We start from the raw sequence: 7,084 nt of genomic DNA, 5'->3' as shown, positions 1-7,084 counted from the left end.
CTTGCTTAGGAACAAAATGGTGGAAAAAAGACTTCATACTGTTGGTGAAAAAACTTAAAGGTAGACTACTGGCAACTAAAATTAGTTCTCTCAACAATCATAATCAAAATGTGCAGCCCTTTATTGCACTTTTCCTTGCAGGAGTTGCTCCAAATACGGTTATGCGGCCAGAATTGAGTATGGTATATCTGAATTTGTTTTACGAGCTCATATGCTACTGAAGTGCACTTCTCGCATCGTGATGGCCATTCTTGTACCTCTCTACTTAAAACAAAATACTGCTTATAACGAGGATTTACTGCAGTTGCACGCCAACCTGGTTACACTAACACAAATAAATGCGAAGAAGAAATACGAAGAAATGCTCAGTCTTACAAGAGAAATATGCAAGTGGACTGGCTCTGCTAATCCTTTGAGGGTCACTGCCGTGCATGTAGAGTGGCGGAAACAAAACGTGTGGTCACGACCATAACTATGAGGCGGCGAAAGAACATATAAATAAGCATACCTTTTAAGAATGAAGTGTCCCCAAGCATCACATTACAGATTCTGTAACCTTCTGCGGCTTCTACAAAAATCCTGATTGTGCTGTTGCCCCTTGGCTTGTTCCAAAACTGATCTTTCTCTTTACTCTATGGTGCCCATCACTGCAGTAGTTTGGGAGTATTCACCTAGTTTAATGTTTTGTGAGTGTCATTACATTTAAAAAATGTGATTATGCTAGTTTGCCCTGCATGCTACAATAAACATGATGTAAAACAGCGGACACTAAGAAACCGTTGTCACTTTGTGACCTAAAAAATTATTTACCCATTTTTTTTCTCGAAAGGTCATTCTGAAGAACAATCCAGAATAAAAATATAACGCTTAAATTGGGGGACGTATTTCCAGAAAATATGTGATCCTCAAAGGGTTAAACATGAACACCTACAAAGCTCATTCAATCTTTGATAAATCTAAACCCATAGTACTTGAGCACTGGTTTATAATAATGCTGAAAACAGGCAAGTGCGTCTTTGAAGTAAGAAAGCAGGAGACATTTCCAACAATTTCAGAGTGGGAGCTGTGGACATGCCTCATGTTCTGTAAGAAGCTTTATATAGTAGCTGCCAAGGGCCTATTGAGTACTGATCATTTTATGGGAACGTGAGGAAAAGTCAAATAAATACCTTTGTTTTTTTCCACATCCTAGAATACAATGTGATAAATTGGATCTTAATAGGTTGAGTGCCTAGAATGAGTGGACATTGCTAAACATAGCAATGTTGACAACGAAGTTGGCAACTGTTCCTATTGTTGCTTTGATCGAAACAACCAAACAATTATGCCCCGTAACTTAAGCTCCCTCTGTTGAAAGGCTACTGTCTGCCACCACATGGACCTCCTTCAAGACAGGAGCAACTTTAATTCAATGTGGTCTGTTGAAATAGGTGAAACCACTATGTTTTGCGTTACAGAATTTGGAGGGCCAATTTGATTGCTGAAATTTTGTGGAAGTGCTGTCCCTCGAGTTGAGCAGTAACTGCCCTTGAGCATAGCTTCTCCACAATTCCTATATTATAACAACACATTCAGGCTACTTAAGCACACCCGCTATACCACCAGATTGGTAGCATGCTTCACAGATTGGTGCTACAGATTGGTAGTTGCTTCATTGCAACTATTCATTGCAATGACAATCAAGTAGTGCAACTAATGTGCAAATACACCTAACTTTGTCAGTTGGAGCCACCAATCACTTCTGGCAGTTAAGGCTGCTTTTAAAATTTATCAATTTAGTATGGAGGCATTGAGACTTGAGATCAAATGAACATTCATTCCAAATAGTAAGCTATTGTAGCACGTAGTTGCAGACACAGGCTACTTGAAAGTCATTTGTTGTGCTAATAGCAAGCTGGTAATTCCAAGTACAAAATGTGAATGCAAAAATGCTATGGGAAAAAGGATGTACGGTACTTGCCTATAACAGCGTTGACCCTGATAAGGCCAAGAGCCTCTTTTTGCCTATTGGTGGTGTTGTTTCCGAGAAGTGAGTGGCCCATGAGGTTCTTCTCCGTGACCACATGGTGAATCAAGGCCCTTGCAAACTTGCCTGGTCCACCATGGCAAGCTGTGCCAGGATCATCTGAATGAGCACTTCTCCAACCTATGTGAAACGGAACGTTTAGGTAAATATTAGTGAGGTAGTTTAAGGATTTTAAGCACATTTACACAACAACAACACTCCGAATAAATCACAGAAATACTGCCTGCTCTAGACATAAATTGTCAACTAATGTCACTAATAAAAACAACTAAAACTAATGTCATAGCTTGTTATGCTGTTAGGATGCCATGTGCTTCAGAAAAACAAGGATTCACCCAGTACAAAATAAAATAGTAAGTAAACCAAAGCATCGAAAACTTTAATGCAAGTATCATTTTTAGGATACTTCACATACTTTCGGGTGAATCGACTCGCAAATCAAAGGCTATGCAAGATCGCAAAGGAGACAATGCTACCATTTTTACTAAATCTTAAGAATACCTCCCGGCAATACATTCTCCTGGCAACAGTGCATTTGATCATGGTGACGCTAGACGATGAATGGCCAAAGAATTCACCTTTCGCATTCCGGCAGTGGCGTCTCCAGGCTCATTTTGATTCTGAAAACAGATGTCAGTATTAAAATATGACGCCACGATAACTCAAAAGCAACAATCAAAACATCTACAAGGACGATTAGGCCGACATAAATGGATGGATATAAATGACTGATTGAAAACATTAAAGCATGGCTGCTCTTGCCACTGGCAGTGTGAGGTGGGCAAATAATTTGTTTTTAATTTCTCTCCTAAATTTTAAAATTATTTTTGCTCATCTACTGAACTGTTGCGGCCACATCTTAAAGGTAGCTCGTTCATATAAAACCAGTGTTGCATTTTTTACTCTCCGTCTAACTGCTGCTACTGCAGTATTCCACAGAACTGCTCCACCAACAAACCATAGTTCCAAGCTTATGGCAAAGCGTCATTTAGATCACAAGGATACGCTCCCCTTTAACTCTCTCTCCTCTTTAGTGTGCGACTTCAAAGCAAGAATAACTTACTGACATAGCTGTCTACTTCTATCTCATAAAAAAAAAGCCTTGCTAATTTTTTGACATTTGTCGATAACGCCTATATGCCACTGGAAGCACAGTGGGACGACACGGCAAATATGCCCAAGCATCTTGTTCCTTTACTGATTTTCGAACTTAGTTAAATCAATCAGTTACTGAAGGGTCAAAGGCTGAAAGTTCACACGTTGACATTATTTTGAATGTTTCATCCCACTAAAGCAGAACATAGAATCCCACAGAATCTGCCTTTTCCGTGAATATAGAGCGCCTACGCGAAGGCGTTAGCGCGAAGTACTCGATGGCGTCGAAGGGAGATAATGGTTAAAAAAAAAAACTTCACCGCGCGCGTACCGGCGGAAAACAAACCACACATAACCTGATGATTTCACAGCATTCGCTGGCATCAGCCCTTTTTTTATCTCACCTATCACATAGAATCACATATACGTCCTTGCAATTCTTTATTATTATCGCGCCACAGCGCGTGTCTACCGCACGGCGTGTCAGCGGGCTCTGGGCACTCGATCCTGAAGCGAACAGCGCAGCAGAATACATTAGAACGGCAAAACGCCCCGCGCATATTTTCGCCGATCCCGACACGCCATGTAGTAGATGCACATCAACGGACTGCGTTGCGCGAACGAAATATACTTGATTACAGTACAGTTCGGATTATTTCACGTCGAATTGTTTCCACGAAAACGGCAAAGCACCGAGCGCTCATTAATAAGGCTAATTTCAATCGGTGCTGGAACACCGTACCAAACATCGTGGCGCGCACAACATGCCCTGTTTTAGCTGGCTCCACATAGCTGCCCACCAAAACGGCAGAGCACGAGCGCTCATTAATACGGCTAATTTCAATCGGTGCTGGAACACCGTACCAAACATCGTGGCGCGCACAACATGCCCTGTTTTAGCTGGCTCCACATAGCTGCCCACCAAAACGGCAAAGCACGAGCGCTCATTAATAAGGCTAATTTCAATCGGTGCTGGAACACCGTACCAAACATCGTGGCGCGCACAACATGCCCTGTTTTAGCTGGCTCCACATAGCTGCCCACCAAAACGGCAGAGCACGAGCGCTCATTAATAAGGCTAATTTCAATCGGTGCTGGAACACCGTACCAAACATCGTGGCGCGCACAACATGCCCTGTTTTAGCTGGCTCCACATAGCTGCCCACCAAAACGGCAAAGCACCGAGCGCTCATTAATAAGGCTAATTTCAATCGGTGCTGGAACACCGTACCAAACATCGTGGCGCGCACAACATGCCCTGTTTTAGCTGGCTCCACATAGCTGCCCACCAAAACGGCAAAGCACCGAGCGCTCATTAATAAGGCTAATTTCAATCGGTGCTGGAACACCGTACCAAACATCGTGGCGCGCACAACATGCCCTGTTTTAGCTGGCTCCACATAGCTGCCCACCAAAACGGCAGAGCACGAGCGCTCATTAATAAGGCTAATTTCAATCGGTGCTGGAACACCGCACCAAAAATCGTGGCGCGCACAACATGCCCTGTTTGGCTGGCTCCACATAGCTGCCCACCAAAACGGCAGAGCACGAGCGCTCATTAATAAGGCTAATTTCAATCGGTGCTGGAACACCGTACCAAAAATCGTGGCGCGCACAACCACGGCCGGGGTCGACTGGCGCGCGCGTTCGCAAGAAGCGAGCGCGCGCGACAGTCGAGCCCGGCCGTGACACAACATGCCCTGTTTTAGCTGGCTCCACATAGCTGCTTTACGTCGCCGCAAGCGCGCTGTGAAGTTAAATCAGGACAAAACTTCATGCTCAATATCACAAATCTAGTGCTGCACAACCAATTCTCACAACGGAAGGATAGTACTAGTAATGAAAACGAGCACAGAGGCGCGTGGAAGACACGCACGGGCTCTGTACGCACTTTTGCTGAAAGCGTCGCAACGAACGAGCAAGTGGAATTCGAAACACTCACCTTCGATGTGGCTGAGTCGGAGGCGATCATGGTGATCTTCGAGGCAACGTGTAGCCCATAAAGAGCGAGCAACAAGTTGGAATACCAAAGATGTCACAGCGAGGCAAATGGCACAGAAAACAAACGCAGCAAACTCATCACGCAACCCGCACACATACGCCGCACGCACAAAGTTCCGGAATGCGCCAAAGAGTCAAGAGCGCAAGCGCGCATTCACACAAAAACGCGCATACAAATCCACGCTTTTATAGACATGAATTGCAATATTTATTAACAAATATTGTAATATAATGGTATTTCTTAACAATTTTTGTGGTTTTCAAGAGTATGAAAGTTTTCTGCTTAGGTTCCTTGAGGAACTATTTTCTTTATCGCGGTAACGCAGTGCGCCGGCCGGTCACGTACGGAGCGCGCGGGAAATAGTGCAAAATTCAAACGGCGCAAATGTCGCGCCCTGTGTGCGCGCACAGTTTTAAGCGTTTGTATTAAAAAGAACTATTTATTTTAATACGTGAAGCAACCGGCGCGAAATGAACTACGGATCAGCAACGTACACAATTGTCGCTTTTCGTGCTTGTTAGTTTGACATTATGACAAACGGTAGACAGCATGCCGTCCCATTGATTAAACATTTGTACCTGTGCTTCTGCGCTACGATTTGTCACCGGCAAAGTATAACAGCGTAGATTGTGCGTGGTGGCCAAGCAGTTTCCCAGCACACTGGCCAGCACCCAGTCTCTACGTGTTACAGAATAGACCTAGGCTTTCATGTAAAATATGGACACCACGTCGCAGAGATCACCCAAACTTGTTTCATTCTATTGTTCGCTAAGGGCTAACAACTAAACGAAACGCACTCTTTAAAAAACATATTTATTTATTATGCTTACATACTACTTTTCCCACCATCTTGCCCATATTTAACATGGAGGCAATTCCGTTTTCTGACACAGACAGGGCACTGGCCACTTAGAATAGTAAGCCGATGGGAATCCAGGAGGTGCCCAATCATCGGTCATTGGTCACTGCTTGTTGGGACATTTGTCTTGTGCTCCAATTTTGTGACTGTATATATATATATATATATATATATATATATATATATATATATATATATACAGGGTGGTCATTTTAAGTCTTACGGAATTTTTAGAAATCGCCTGTGGCAGGTAGCATTATTCTTATCATTGAGCTGGGTTGATCGATGAGGCGGACATTTGTAGCACGAGCAATCGAAACATCGATTCAACTAATTAACAAGAAATCACTAATTACCTTCTTATTTTATTACTTTACGACACATATTGCGATTTACGAATTTGAGCCGGTGAGCTTGTCAGGCGTATCCACTTGGAATGAATTTCCAGAATGACACCAGTTTGGAGATATGCGCCATGAAACTCGCCGTAAGAATGCACTGTTGTTACACTTACTTTCTTACCAAAATGCTGTTTTATACATTGAAGCACAAAAGTAACTAAAACGCCCAGGTATTTCGTCCCACACTTTCAGCAATAATATCTCGAAACTGGTGTTATCCTGGAAATTCATTTTAGGCGGATGCGTCTTGCAAACTCACCGGCTACAATTCATATATTGCAATATGTGTCGTAAAATAATTAACTAAGAAGTTCATTAGTCACTTTTTTTGTTAACTATTAGAATATTAGTTGCAATTTCTTGTGTTACTAATGTCCGTTTCTTCGAACAACCAAGCTAAGCGATAAGAATTATGCTACCTGCTACAAGCGATTTTTTTAAATTTTCGTAATGCCTATAATTTTGAACACCCAGTAAACAGGGTGTCCCAACTTTCTTGCACCGACACTTAAATATATGCAAATGTCACGTGGCTGGACAGAACTAAAGTAATGTTGTTTGCCGTCGCTTACAGATACTCAATTTTTGCATTGGATAAATAATTAGATAATCATTATAATTATTCATTATTAATCAATTAATAACAAATAATTAGCTTCTCAGATATTATGTTTGCATGAAAAGTGTCAATCAGAAAATTA

The 7,084-nt window shown here is 42.4% G+C and overlaps 1 long non-coding RNA gene across 1 annotated transcript; it reads right to left on the bottom strand.

The window, feature by feature from the left end:
* Positions 1-2,008: 2,008 nt before the first annotated feature.
* LOC125940112 (uncharacterized) lies at positions 2,009-5,251 on the bottom strand. Its single transcript, XR_007463351.1, has 3 exons — positions 5,064-5,251; positions 2,605-2,646; positions 2,009-2,146 (listed from the first exon to the last, which is right to left on the bottom strand). It is a non-coding gene; the product is annotated as an uncharacterized LOC125940112 (long non-coding RNA).
* Positions 5,252-7,084: the final 1,833 nt, after the last annotated feature.

Source organism: Dermacentor silvarum, chromosome 9 (genome assembly GCF_013339745.2).
Source record: "Dermacentor silvarum isolate Dsil-2018 chromosome 9, BIME_Dsil_1.4, whole genome shotgun sequence".
In the NCBI taxonomy this organism is placed as follows: Eukaryota; Metazoa; Arthropoda; class Arachnida; order Ixodida; family Ixodidae; genus Dermacentor; species Dermacentor silvarum.
This window is presented reverse-complemented; position numbering and strand designations above follow the sequence as displayed.